Raw genomic sequence first — 14403 nt, forward strand, 5'->3', positions numbered from 1 at the left:
AGCTGAATTGGATATCTGTGCGTTAACTGTCACTAAATGCACATGAAATGCTGTGGGAGTCTTTTGGATTTTGTTTTTCTTCCCTCCTCCATCAAGGTGATCAACCATCCAGCAATTACCTGTGAAACAGATTCTGTTTTTCCCTACGACCAGCAGGAGTTAGGGTGTTGACACTGAGTCCCCTTGTTTCAGTGAGTGTTGTAGCCGCTGATACGCTGCTATGTGTGAGTGTCTGGGGGAGGTGAGCAGCACCTTCTTTTCCTCAAGCTATATTTAAACAAAAAAATATTCTTTTACAAATTTGAAAAAAAATCAACTGAATCTACATAAGAGGTTTCCAAGGTTTGGCTGCCTAGATCCAAATATCTAACTCATTGGGGAAAGCAAATCATAGCCAGCGCTGTCCTCACTGCTTTTGGTAAGCCAGTTTAGGCAAATTGTGTTATGTGACTTGGTAAAGTCCAGATCCACATGGATGGTTTTATTAAGCATGCAGTGCTGGGAAAAGCACAGCAAGGGAGGAAGAAGAGGCAAAAGACAGCTCAGCTCAGCTGTGATGACACCAAGCAACTAAAGTACTCTTCTGAAGATGGGTGGAAAGCATTGCTTTAATACCCTTTGTTACCGCACCTGGCACATTGTTAGCCCCTGAAAACTTGCTAAGAATTGTTAAAATTGTGGTGAGCAGCCCTGCAAAATACAGGTATGTCCTTAAATTGTGGCCTTTATGAGGCAGAGAGTATCTTTCAGTTTTCTGTCACCTGGCTTCTAGTTCAGAGGGTTGGATTTTCTGAGCACTATAGGAATGCAGACAAGGGGGATGTTGCTAAGCCTTAGTTTCCCCCACTGGGAGGTAAGTACATTAACCAAGGTTCAGAAGTCCTAAAATAAAGAATACAGTTGTTTCCTTAGTCCTGCATTAGAAGGACACTAGTCGCATTCCTGTCGTGTAATTCAGGAACTGTAAAATATCTTCTTGTTTCCTTTATGATGTGTGGCAGCAGAAATTGTTTTCAGTAACTATTTGTTTAATTATATTTTGATTCAGAGATTTGTATGCAACAAAATATACTTGGGTTTAATCGATTCCCATCTCAGTTTAAGGCCCCAAATTGTTATAGGCTTTAAGAGGCTGACATTGTCCTAAAGCGCGCTCTCAATGATTTAGAGTAGACAGATGGTTTTATTTTTCCCCATTAGAACCTTTCAGCTTTTCTAGTTGTATGCAGATAATAATTACCTCTCTCACTTTGATTAAAATGCAGTGTATTAATGTCTTACTCTGTCTGATTTCAATTTTGTTATTTCACTGTGGGCTTTATTTAGTACTGTGGTAATAGGCATCATATACAATAAGCTGTACTAACCAAGTCTCCCAGCATCAGCAGATGCAGGGCACATGGCACTTCTTATCTTGATGGGGCTAGCAGTATAGATGCATATCTGATGTTATTAAATGAGGCAGCCATGCTGTGCTTGCTTGAAAAAGTGAGGGTTTTTGTGTAGTATCTGTCAGATTATATGTGGGCAAATATTAGACATTATGCAACAATAGCTGTTAGAGGTTGTTGTGTGTTCTTCACTAACTGGATTTAAAACTTGCGTTCAACTTTAGGAAAATCATCACAGTTCCTTGGGACTGGGGGGAATGATACCAATTTGTGTTAGCTGAACGTTGAGTACTCTCAGTGTATGTAATAATTTGCTTTCTTTAGAATGGGAGGATACAAGTCAAGAATAACGTCCAATGCTGTTCTCTCATCATCTTAACCTGTCAGCCTAGTCTCAACCCTATGTACATCTAATGGGGGTAGGGTTTAGAAGAGGGTCTCTTCTGCTGCATGATTTCTCAGATGGATAGACAGAAAAGTCTGGGATGCAGGTTCTTTTCATAGCTAGAGGAAAATAGGAAGTGTAGCGAGATCAGCCCTACACATAGCAAACTATGGCTTTGGACAGTAACAAAAGCAGAATATAAAATTTGAAGACGTGTGCTGCTTCTCAGATAATTTTTTGGGTCATGCGTGGCACTTGAGTTATTTCATCAGAAAACATGTCATGTTCTTGAGGCTGAGGGGATTCTCTGAGACCTGCAGAAGTAAACTTCAGGTTTGTTCAGTAGAAGGACATGACCAGAGACTCTGAAGAACTTTGTGAAATGCTGATGAACCACACTCATTTGAACAAATATGTAAATTCTGTGTAGTGGAATTCRTCATTCTAGGAGAAAAATTAACACCTCAGACTGCCCATGGAGAAAAAGCAAAGCAGAGGCCATTAGCAACGTGCCTGATACGACAAGCAAAGAGAAGGTACAAAGCCCCTTTTGGCATGATGCAATCCCGGAGCGACATAGCAGCCTGACTGCGTACCTACGTCTGATGCATGGAGAATACAAATATAAGGAATTGAGAAATTCAATGGGTAATGCAGGGAAAGTCATTTCAGAGGTACCACAACAACAAGCACAAAAGATCATGGGAAGATTTCTTCTCCTGAATTGTGGCTCTGATGACTGAAGGGATGTCTGTTCCCAGCTGCTTTTTGTTGCTTATCAGCTGAAGGATATACCAGCATCACTGTGCTAACCATTAACATGGCCTGAAATGGAGGAACAAGTGCTGGTACTCACGCTGTCTACCAACAGAGCCGTGGGGGATCAGGGATAGTTTATAGAGGACAGGCAGTAATGAACAGCAGGTAAACACTAACATCCCCAGCCAGGGAGATGCTTGCTGGGCTGGTTACCAACTGTCAGTGGGCTTTTTCAAGTAGGATACTGGCACAACTAGATATTAGCTGAAATTGGTGCTCTTGATATCGTAGAGATCTTCTGAAGCTCTCACAATAACAAGTTTTAAGTGGCTGTTGTGTTGTCCAGAAGCTTATGTACAGAGCATATAGAAGTTAGGACTGGAATGAAGCAGGACTTTGTTGCAGCCTTGATTCTAAGCGATTACCAGGCAGAARTGGTATTCCTATTTGTGAAGTCTGAGCACAGAGCTGAGAGCTGACACTGCTCCATAAATGATTTTTTTGTCTTTTTTACTTAAAAAGCGTGGTGCAAGTTTTGTAATTGATTAAAAAAGAAAAGGTGGAGGTGTTACTTTAGCCACAAGATCCAAGAGCAGCAGAATTGAAACCTGCAAATCCATATGGTTTATTTATGGTTTGTGATAAAGTGAGTGGTGGTCCCTGGTTGTATGTTTTGTCTCCTTGTACTGGTTACTCTGATAGGGGGGGTCACTGGGTGATCACGTTACTCATCAGTTTTACAATTATTTGTGAGTACTTTAGGTTTATCAATTACTTTTCCAGGCTGTAAGTTACCTATTTTGAGAGCATAATTTGTTTGCAATATATGTTTTAACGGCATGATTTGTTTCATGTTTGTAATTAATTTTGAGCTTTGAGTCTAAAATTGCATGACAAATCATTATGGAAAGAGCTATTGCCTTGAATATTGCTGCTAAAGATTGGTAATATACTGTAACTTTGTCTCTTTCATTACCAAGTTCATTTTAGCGACCTTAGAGCTGGGAGTTGGAGACTGTATTGGTAGAAGGGAAACTTAAGGTACTATAACAGTGTGACCCTAGCACGGGGGAAGGTTGCATTTGCATCCCTCGAAACGCTTTGCACTGGTACAAAGTGGACCTGAAACAAGGCAATGCACGTGAGGTTGGCGTTATCCCAAACCGCAGAAAATGCGGAGACGTGTCACAGGATGAGTGCAGAGGCTGGAGGGGGAGAGACTAAGACAACTCAAATCTGTTTGTTTTACCGACAGCAAAAAAAGCGACAGGGAAGTGACATGATTTTGGTTTATAAATATCTTTGCAGTAGGGAAATACCAAGTACCAAGGGGCTGTTTTATACAGCAGAGGAGAAAGCAGAAAATGAGGCAGAAGATGAAAATCAAGGTGCTCTTAGTGAAAACGTAGAGCAGCAGGCATGAATCCCTGAGAAGGAGGGTGGAGAATTTTGCGTTCAAGCCTAACTGTTTTGTGCTTCTCAAGAAGTCAGAGTAGATAACTTGAAGCTCCCTTCCAGTGCTAAAATCTCTGAGCCTGCCAGTCTGTTACCTAAGGGTGCTGTTAATTTTGTTGCCAATGGCAGGGCCAGGTATCTAGCAGTTACAGCTTGCAGACTAGGTTGTTGTGGATGGRTCCCCTGCCGATTCAGAATCGCTCGGTAGGAACTTCAGGGACAAAACGTGTTACCCTCAAACTTAATTGAAAGAAGTTGCTACACTACTAGCAGTTTCTCTCCTAAGAAATACTGGAAGATTTTAGGATTTGTTTTTAGCTATTGATGACCCTTCTTCTGTAAGATCCCACAAAGTCTGCACATTACTCTTGAATTCTCTCGTAACTGTAGAACTTTTCTACTCTTTTGAAAATGGTTTATTATTTTGCAAAATAAAATCACTTTGAGCAGAGATGGGAAATTTCACTGAGTTTCTCAAACCAGCTGATATGCTCTCAGGTGAACAAGAGAAAACAGACCCTAATCTTAATTCTGAGTGAACACTGGTTTGGTAGACGAAATTAATGGAAAAGTTTCTGGAGGACTTCTCATTTCCTACAGGGACTGTGCTTTCTAATTCAAAGTCTTTTCCGTCTTGGATTACCAAGCCTTGTTAAAGAACACGACCTTTATTCTCTGCCTTACAGAAGTTGATTTAAATGGAGGGTGAAAATTTCCAAGCCTTCTGCAAAGCTCCAGTGTGCTTGCTAATGAAATTTTAGATAGTGGATTTTAAGTATATGGCCACAACAAGCATATACAGTATAGATTATGTGCAGGTAAAGCAAACAGTGAATATGATCAAATCCATAAATGAAGGAGTACAAACAAAGGAAGACTTACTAAATTATGCTTGGTAAGTTCTTGACCCAATATTGGAATTAATTTCAGAATTGGAAGTGAGTTGCTCATTATGACGGATACTATTTTTATATCTTGTTCCTAGACAGTCTAGCAGGGTACCTCAAAACAGTGCAGACAATCTGGAAAAATGAAATGGATGTTTCTTTCATTAAAGGGAATGAAATTTTTTTCTCTGAGCTTTTTTCCTTCTTCAAAGAGCTAAAATAATCTGGACAAAATAATTTTCTCTGAGGTAACAGAAGCTTTTTCCCCGTGAAAAGCTTTTTTCTTTGTGAAAGCAAACCAAAACAAACAAACAGGCTCAAAAGCAATGTTGACAACTTCTCGAAGTTTCATGTGTTTGCTGGACGTACTCAGACTTGTAATTTCTCGATGRCAATACATGATAAGGAAAAAACTGCTTTAAAGGCAGGCAATTCCATGGTAATGATGATTCCTTGAGGAGGTCTCAGCTTTACTGAAGGAATGGCTTTAATGAAAATGGCTTTAGTGAATAAGATGAAAGATTGCAAAATTCTATTCAGAAGTCATTTATTCATTTAAAAATGTGACAATATTTTTGTTTAAAAGCACTGAAACATTCTGTTTCAGGAAGAACTTGGATGGAAAGCTTTACTCCAAATGTGACATGTTTAGAAAGATTTGCACCATTTAGGGGCGTTTTAGAATGACAGTGTACGCTATCAAAAACATGCATTCCCAGAGAGGTAAAGCACTATCTAAGAGTAAATGTGTGTGTTTTTAAGATAGACAGCCTACAGATTAACAGAATTCAGGTCTAGGTATTTTGTTCTTAAAGTTCTCAACAACGAATGCTATAGGTAGACAAGTGTATGACTTAAAGAGACAGAGAATCTGTTTTTTTCTATTTTTTCCATATCTGTTCATTAAGATGGATATTCCAGCCTCTACTAAGTTAAGGTATTTTTCCCAGTAAAGCTTTTACATCTAAAGCACTACTTAAAATTTTTGTTTAAAAATATGACTTGGAATTAAAAATTTTTCTTCATATTTTGGCAATGTGTGATATTGCCCAACTTTCCTGTTGGCTAGTTAACAGGTATTTGAAGTATATAGTCTTCAAGCTCTTCAGGAGGAACTTGTCTAAAATATACATGAGTTGAAGTATGCAGTAGTATTTGTGATTCAGGCAGTAGTTTGAAACTGTATGCAATTTAGTCTTAGCTGTTGTGTATGCTTGCTTAAGGTGCTCAGGCTGCACAGTCATTGCTATCTCTTCCCTTTTGCTTCTTTGTTAAGATGGGCAAAAAGTGAGAGGGTTGATCCAAAATACTATTTTGTAGTAGATCCTTTTTATCCTCTCACTGTTTTAAAAGGTGGTGACGTTCATTTTCTTTAGAAATGCTTTAATTTGCTGAGATCATTTCTAAAAGCTCAAGGGAGCACGTAAAAATAAAAATCAAAAAGTATTATCACTTGTATCTACTTTTAATCAGTTTTCTACAAAGTTGTCTCTAAAAAAAACCCCACACGTTTGGATCATTTTTATAATGTAGACGATTATCCCTCTAATTCCCTGTCCATCTGTAGGGTAAACGTTTAGACTGTGTGTAAACTATGCTAAGTCTATATCATACATAATGTATGACTGTATATGATAATGTGCCATGAATGTCAAATTTTATTTTATTAAATATAAGCTGCTCTTCCATCTGCACATTGTAGACCCCATATATTGTATGCCAAAAAAATTACAATTTCCAAATATGATATAATTTCAGAAGGAATGATGTGAAATACCTCCACTTTTTCTCTCCCTTACATTGTTACAACTCCATTAATTTTAATTCCTGATTCATCATTTCTTCGTGCTAGGCAAGAGCAGAGTCGTACTCTGTCGATTTAACAGCAGTGTAAACTCGGCTGAGTTTGTGCCTGCCAAGGATACTGGTGGCCGGATCCTGTGCCTGCCGTTAACTCCACTGACTTCAGAGGTATAGCACTAACGTGCACAGCCGAGCTCTGCCCTCCCTCCCAGCCTTTCCCGCGCTCCAGCAATGATGAGGCCTTCAAATGAGCAAGGAGACAAATGTTTGTCGTAGCTTTTTAAGCTTTGGCAGACAAGCTGCTAGGACCTTTAGTTGGCACCTATGTCTGGTTCCAAAAAAGCCAACCTTGTCACGGCTGCCTTTTTTGCAGAGATTTCGCATTGTATGTGTGTGTGCGAGTCTATGTGTCTAAGTGTCTCATGATACCCTGCAATAGAGACTGACAGGAACCAGAAGCCAGGTTCATCGAAGCCACAGATTTCTGATCCAGAATTGCAGTGACTGATTTGTGCCAACACAGACCTAGACTGTCCAGATAGACTGAACAGGAGGAAGATGTAATGCCAAAAAGAAAGAAGCTGAAATCTAATTAATCAGAAACAAATAAGTCATCTTAATGGCAGCACAGAAGTAGTACCAATTTAGTTTGAGAGTACCCTATGTTGCGTGAGGATGACATTGTGCAGTAATTCTATTGCCAGTTACTGCCATCAAAATTGCTGAACAGTGAGGAACAAATGAGTTACTGCTTCAGATGGTCTGTATTTTGCACATTCAAAATCCCATGGTATTTTAAGCTCAAATTCTGCTTGTAAGTTTTCTCTTTGCATCTCCCCTGATGTTTGCACCCATGCTTCCACTTGCTTTTGCCATGCAGTAGAGAAATTGAACCTAGCAATAGTACATTCACTGTAGAAGTCATTGGAACAGGGAATGATGGTTAGAGTTGCCTTGCACTCGATCTGATGAGACTTACAGCRTAAAGATGTTCGGTTCCGTCCCTGGGGCTGGCTCGATCAGATTCTGCCTTACAATGCTGGAGTCGGTCCCAGAGGCAGCAGTAGAGAAGTATGAGCAATAGCCAGGGCTATCATTTTTCCCTCCTGCGTTCATGTTTGGCCATAGAGGTGCGGGTATTTTACGTTCTCAGCCCTTTGGAGGAGGAGCCCTTGTTGACAGGTACAGACTCTCTCAGCCTTTGACGAGAGCAGCACACTTTCCTTCAGATTGGGGTAAAGTGGCACTACTTAGCACTTAGGGGAACGCAAAGCAGAAATGCCTCTGTTTGTGCCAAAGGGAAGCTGGGAGTGGGTTCTCGGTGTTGCTGACTACCCTGTGAGTTAGAGAAGGAGGTGGCTCTTACCTGCCAAGAGAAAGACTCCCTCTGTTGAATTACATTTAGCTGAAAACCCTGTGCTATCTGCTTTGCAAATAAGAGAATAAGAGGATACCACATCTTCTGGGAAAGGCTTCTTCATCTCCCAGACAATGCTCCCTGTGCAATACTAGGAAGGACGCAATTTTCTCTGGTGGTTTTTTCCCCTTCTGTAACAGGGTGCTCCTTCCCCTTGATCGCTTCTCTGTCTTGACTCTTTGGGACCAGGAAGTCGGTCCTGCATGTGCATGTACAGCACCCTGCCCGTCAGGTCTCCCGAGTCCGTCACTGAATGCAGTAACAACAGTAATGTTAAATGCTTGACTTAATGCTTGGTGTCTTTGGTGTCTCGCCTGATAGGAGAGAGATGTAAGAAAATGACACAAAAGATGCAGAAAAGGGATATGTTTGTAAAGAAGGTACGTGCTGTTTGAGGCAGACGTAGGACTTTTGGTCTCAGTAGCAAGAACTGCAAACAGTTGTTCTTCCCACACTTAAAGTGGTAATAATGAAAGGGAGAGAACAACGGAAAGAGTTATTGTCCATGAAGTTGCCTGCAACCAGTCCTTGGAGAGTGTTTTAAAAAAATAAAAAGGAAAGGAAAGAACAGCACAAGCCATTTGCTGAGTGATGTAACAGAGCTCCATTAAAATCGGCAGGGAGCTCTGCCGTCATACCAATCTACCTCTAGAGACTTGGCCTACATAGACTTTTCTTATGAAATAATACGCTTAGAAGGAAAACAGAAGCAAGATGAGGCTGCTAGAACTGACCRGAACAAAAACTGATGTTCCAGGCTCAAGAAAAAAAAAGACTAGTTTCAGAGTCTAGCATGTTGAATCCCTGGCTGAAATCTCAAACCTCCTTGAAGCTCCTGAAAGTTTCAGGTTGATGCCACAGTTTCACCCTTAGGGACAGAAGAGCAGCAAGAGGTGGGGGTGAGGGGAAAGGCATAGCTGTATTTTAAGTCAATAGGTCAGTAAAACTACATCGCTTGGCATCAGATGAAGATCCAGGCTGAGTCCAAGTAGCAGGCCTCATTTGCTGTTCTCCGGATTTGCTCTCTCGGGATAAGCCCTTCCCTACTGCCATATAGGAATTATGTTTAAAGGGAGAGTGCCCCTCTGGAAGACTCAATACAGTTACTGTGACTAGGAGGGCARTAGCCTAGTCCATGATTACTAGATTTTCAGCTACTGGAAATGCACAAGCAAGTGCATCATCTCATCCCTCTTCAACAGGGTCTCTTGAGCAACTCTGATAATCTACCTTATTATTTGAGACAGATGCTCTATTATGCTTGGAACCACTCCATAACGAGAGGCAGGACTTGCAGGAGGAGCTTGTACTTTAAGCACTCAAGAGGGACAAGATAGGAGAGAAGAGTCACAGGTGRCAGGAGCTCTAGGGATAGAAGTAATGAAAGAAATCAGAGTGTGTATGTCCTGATTCAGTGTCTGAAATGCTGAGCTGCTTTGGATGCAATTTGGTGTTCAGTTTTGAAAAAGTATTAGACCTCATGGATTAAAAACGTCAAGAGCAAACGTTACATGTGAGAGAAAAATCACTTGTTTCCTTGGTTACAGAAGTGCATGAATAAATTATATGAAAAAACCCTCAGTATATTCTTAGTGGTCATTTGTGACAACTCTCCTTTAAGTGTTTACAGTAGGAGGAATGTGTTTACAGTAGGAGCTTGTCCCATCTGAAAAGGGCCTGTATCAAATGTTTAAGAGGCATGAAAGCCCCCTGTAAGGAATGGTCAGACTCCTGGTAATGCTCGTGTTTGAAATGAGGCTCTGATGGAGCTTCATGGTGACTGATAGCCGAGCACCTGCTGCTGGCGTAGGGTTCAGTGAAGGGAAGAGCAGCTGCAGGCTCCTGTGTCATGCCACAGCTGTACGTTAAGCAAAACCTCTGTTTTTGACAGTCTCAAATTCCAAATGAGTTTAGGTCTGACGCCTAACTTGGATCTCTGTGGGGCATAATTCTCTACTAATTGGGCTTGCAAAGCCTATGTGTGACTTTGAATATTTCTGTATGGAGGTGCTCTACCAGTATGAGGTGTGAATTTAAAGTTCTTTCTGGGAACATTATTATATGGACTTTTGTATTTGCACTTAAGAAAATTTTCTTTTTAGTCTAGTTGATRTCATTTTGGAAATTTTGAGCCAAACAAGCAAACTATTCTTAGTGTAGAATAAGTACATCCTTCTGGATAGTTATACCATTTTAATTATATATGTTTCATTATACTTATGTACATATACTTATGTAAATGTACCAGTGAAGCTCAATCAAGACTATGGATGCCTAGGTACCAAATCTGCTTTTGAAATGAGATTGGAATATGTTATGCATCCCTCTGCACTCCTCCATGCTCCTCTGCGACAGTTACCCGAAGTAGAAAGAAGGCAACAGGTTGGCCGGGGATTTTACAGGGAGTTTGTGGCAAAGTCTGGAATGGACCAAGGGTCTTCAGACTGGCACTTGTCTTCCTCAACTACCGAAGAACTCCTCAGAGGAGCTTCTTAAAGTTCTAGAGAGAACCCCAATGGATCAGTTTGTACAGGGAAGACAATAGAAGAAATATTATCTGGTAGGTGCTAGCAGGCAAGAAAATAGAGAATAGGGACTGTATCTTCACCACTCACTGAGGAGGTTGAAATACATGTTCTTAAGCTTCATTATTTCAGAGGTGCCACATGCCCATTATCAAGCGTTAACATTACATATTACTGTATCCCAGTAACAATTTTGGAGGGTTGTTGCATCCTGACAAATTGGTCCAGTTAGAGCTTCCACAAAGAAAAACAGAAGATTTTTCTCATGTGCCACAACAGTAAATTGAAGCATGTTGTCCTAAGCAGTTGTTTTTGGATGTTTAATTCTTGAGCAAGAAACTGATGGGCAAAAGCAGGATGTGCTCTAAATGGTGAAAGACTGTACCCTCCAGAGTCGCCATCAGGGAGCTGGTTGAAGGATAGCGCTGTGGACACCTTCAGGAAGGCAGCAGAGTAAGCGTGCTTGTAGGCACAACAGAGTAGATGACAGCCTTTGTAGGCAGTTGTAGATAAAGATTTCCTGTCAAGTGCAAGCATAAAAGCATTCCTTAGTCACATATGGGTATTTTTAACACAAACTATTTTCTGTGGGGCTGCAGTGTGCACATAATTATTACTATTATAATTGTTCTGTAAAACAAGGAGTTTGGGGGGTCATTTTGTTAATTTTTGCCATTTACAATTCTCAGACATGAAAAGTTAACACAGTTTGCAAGACTTTTTTTTTTTTTTTTTTTTTTTTGGGCACTTACAAGTTCAGAATGCTTTTGTGCATTCCAAGCAGTCCTGCCCAGATCTGCCACCTGTTCCATAATTCTGGGTATAGTCAGGGTATAGTTCTTTTCCATATGGGCAGTGTAATTCCATTAAGTAGCAATCCAGCACTATTTTTTTTTTAACATTAAACCTCGAGAGTTAATCATCCATCTGTGTGTAATCATTGATTCCATTAAGCCTTATGGCCTTGTCAGATTATCAAACATTTTAAATAGCACTTTTTTTCTTTTTTGTTTTTCCTTTTTTTTTTTTTTTTTAACTCTACAGCAAAAGCATTTTTTTGGTATTTTTTTATTTAAATTTTTTCAAGACTAACTACAAGCTCATATAGATATTTACGTTAATTTTGGACCAAACCTTTTCCCTATCCAGAACAGCAAAACGTGCCCTGAAACGATAGYGCACAAATGATATCCGAAATAGGTCTGTCAGGTATTTCTTGGCAGACGGAGCAAAGACATCAATTTGATGCTTAAAAAAAAAGAAAAAAAAAAAGAAGGTAACTTTTCTGATGATTCAACTATCGAATGCTTATTCATGTTTTCTGTTGGATTTGGGAGATTTGTGGTAGTTTGACTGAAGTAAGAACCAAGTCAAACCTTCGGAATGATTGATGAAACCAACTTTCATTCTTGTACGAGTAGGGGAAACCTGGTTGAGATGGATATGTGCAATTTTTCAAATGAACCCAGAACCCAGAAAGCTGTTTTACCCTTCAAAGGATTTTCAATGATAATTTTCACCATAATGGATTTACTCATAARCCAGTCGACTCCTATTTCCAGTAGCATATACTGGTCTTGACCCAATAAGTTACATGTCATAAATTCACCTTTAACTTTGCATGTAGGATTTATAAGGAAAATGATGGAGTGGTTTACCTGGAATATGTCCATTGTATATCATGCCTAAATGATCATTTTAGGTAAAGGAATGACTTAAGTCAAACACATAAGTAGGCTGCCATACCTAAGCACTGAGACAAGGAAAACAGGGACTGGCACRTGGGGAAGAAACACTGATACTGAAGATGAGCAGGGCAGCCACAGCCCTTCACCATTTCAGAATCCAAAACCCTCTCTGATGTTTTTGTGCTGTTTGTTCATATGAGGAGGAGGGAAGGGTACAGAACTGAGCTGAGGTTAGAAAATGAACTGCAAAATCCTGACGCACGGTTTGGGAGGGATGCACTAGAYCTGGGAGGTAGTTAGGTTCAGGATCCAGCCCTGAGACAGGAATCTAGGCATACGAGCTCAAGCACCAGCTGTCTTAAGTTTTGTCCGGTAGAAATGCTGATGGTTTCTATATTGCTGCAAATAATTTTTTCTTAATAGAAATGTGTCTTTTTATACCTTTGAATTTGATAAAGGCACTATCAGAATAGAGTGTAGAGGCTAACAGTTTTAGGAGCTAGTGACTGCAATTTCTTGTTCTGAAACTATGTAATACTAGACATGCAAAGAGGTGTTCTTTCTCCTCTGGATGTGGGCTGTTTGTCGTATAAACAACCTACGATGGCGTTTGAAGTCCTGAGTAGACGTAGATATTTCTGCTGTGAAGAGTGATTGCAAAATAACCTCAGTCCATGCCAGTTTCTGGGTGTTGCCATGAACTTGAAACTTGGACAAAGATGGACTAAGACAGTGAACTGGCCTCGAACTGGGTTTGAGCAGAGCTGCCTCAGTCTGGAATTTCAGCCACTTAGTCCAGTTGCAGTGTGTTTCCTTAGGAAAATCTAATTATTTCTATTGTGTTTGCAGTTCAGTTGTGAGGTCATTTAACCTGAAATTCCAAATGAAACTGTGGACTTCAAATGTGTATGAAGGAAAACAAATTTTCTTCACAGATTTTGGCAAATAAACACTAGCAATTTGCATAGCTTTGAGCCCTTATACTATGCATATATTAAATTGTAGTATATGTATTGGTTGAGTGTAAACCTAGTGAAGCTAGTGAAAATCTCTTTATTGGCTTATGCTGGCTGTATGTCTAATTCTGTATACCTGAATGTGTGCTTCATCTTCTGTGCCCATCAAAAATATTCTTATCCCTATTGGGATATATTTGCTGTGTGTTCGTTTCAGTTATTTATCATCAGTATGTATTGTAGCTTAATTTATGATGATAGTCTTCCTTGATTTTGTATTTTTTTTTTTATGAAGAAAGGTTTCTTGGTGGAGGGAGGAGAAAAAGTAAAGTGACTAGAAAATTGGTAAGGTTTTTATTTTGAAAGATTTCACTAATTTCAAAATCCATTAAAATTAAGACCTGGCAAAAAATCAAAATATCTCTTGTTTTTTTTCAACCACTGTGATTACTACTGAACCTGAGAAGAAAGCAGGGCAGGGGGGCTTGTTTTTTATTTCCTTGTTAATTACATTATTTTTTTTTCCTGAAAAATATTAGAGTGATAATTAGGCCACACATCATGTGCGGTTGGATAAATACTATTTACATGTTGAGAAAGGGGGCAGAAGAATTTTATCTAATGAAAGGAACTGTTGCCAAATAGTAGAGAGATTTATGTTTGTCTCACTGAAATCAAATTCATTCACCTCACCCCAACCGTAGTATCTTAAAATGCACTCCCTAGGAGCATGSTCGAGTTCTGCATCCAAATGTGTCCGAAAAAAGAACAACATGATTTCTTTCATTTGCAGATGTATTGTTAAATCTACTCTGATGTACAAAGACTCTGTTTTCCACATAGTAGCCTTACTACTCTTTAAATGATCTGTTAAAAACCTCTATATTTTGTACAGAGATGAGGTATGCCGTTTTTAATGGTGTATCCCATTCAGCCAAGTTGTGGCAGACTGACACGATGACGGACTAAGATTTTGGAAATAGCGYGAGAAAGGAAGGGCTTGTGTGTAATTTGGTGCACCAGGACTCAGGAGTTCCAGCACGGCCCAGWCTTCCAGCGTTTGTTCCATTTCAAGCCCTCAAATTTCCTGCTGATAGGTTGGGCTAATTCAGCAAGGGAGACTACTGCAAAGCTCCA

General features: G+C 39.8%; 1 long non-coding RNA gene across 3 annotated transcripts in view; it reads left to right on the forward strand.

The window, feature by feature from the left end:
- Positions 1-14403, forward strand: part of LOC146593455 (uncharacterized) — a 331583-nt gene that overhangs the window by 104519 nt on the left and 212661 nt on the right. The gene's annotated exons all lie outside the window — the stretch shown is intronic.

Source organism: Rhea americana, unplaced genomic scaffold (genome assembly GCF_003343005.1).
Source record: "Rhea americana isolate MKP2758 unplaced genomic scaffold, rheAme1 scaffold_294, whole genome shotgun sequence".
Lineage (NCBI taxonomy): Eukaryota > Metazoa > Chordata > Aves > Rheiformes > Rheidae > Rhea > Rhea americana.